We start from the raw sequence: 999 nt of genomic DNA, 5'->3' as shown, positions 1-999 counted from the left end.
GTAACAATGATTAACAAATATATTTGCGTGTGCTGGAATTCACAGGCGATTCGTTCGGCCGCGACTAACGCCGCGGCAGCCGTCGGCGGTATCGCCGAGGTCGCGATTCGCGCGTCCGGGAACGCTCCCGGAGATGACGGGTGTACGAGCTTCGTTCTTTCTCGACGTTGAATCCGCGAAAAGATCTGGTCGCTGTACGCGGGTACGCCTCGCACGGCGTACGACGGATCACACACCACGTGGCGTCTCGATAACTCTAAGTACTGCCGACATTTGGCACGCTAGCACGCAAAAATTCGGACACTCAATAACGCGAAAGAAACACAAAATAACATATAATTAACGCACAAGTGACCCGGCTGTGGCAAGGCGAGCGCAAAATACTCTACTCGATTCGCGTAACTCTATGCCGGGCGGATGGCACCCGCGGACTCTACACACGAACATACATTTACGCGGACAATGAAACTGAAATAGCGCGATCCGCCCGACAATGAAACCGGCGGCTGACAATGGTAATCTCTTAACGTTCGTCTCACCAAGAGCGGCAGTTACGGAAAATGTTCCCTCAAAAGGTTTTCCTGCACTCGGCAACTACACGGGATCCTGCGTCCCGTCCCACGCGCGACCACAGCACAAGTGTCGCTTGACGGTCCTTCCGGCAGCACGCAGGCAGCAGGGAGTCACGCGATCGGCTGATAGTGCGCCGATTGGCCCTTGCCCTGCGAGCGCGACACCCGCGAATCGCGGTGTCGCCCGTGATCAGCTGGCTCGCAGCCGGTAGCGCGGACTTTAAATTAGGCTCGTGTCCCTCATCGAGCCCTGGCGTCGACCCTGCTTGTTCGTCTCGCTTCCGTACAATTCGCCGTCGGCAACCCGATCCTGGCCAGATCGTGAGAGTTCCTTGCCTCCGTATTTACTCTCGGATTGCTGAAATTAGTCGGCGACAGTAACGAGCTCGTAATAGAGAACATGGAGCTAACGTTCGTAGGAACTATA

Source organism: Wasmannia auropunctata, unplaced genomic scaffold, assembly GCF_000956235.1.
Source record: "Wasmannia auropunctata unplaced genomic scaffold, wasmannia.A_1.0 LD336106.1, whole genome shotgun sequence".
Classification (NCBI taxonomy): domain Eukaryota; kingdom Metazoa; phylum Arthropoda; class Insecta; order Hymenoptera; family Formicidae; genus Wasmannia; species Wasmannia auropunctata.
The sequence above is the reverse complement of the archived record's forward strand: the minus strand, read 5'-3'. Positions refer to the sequence as shown.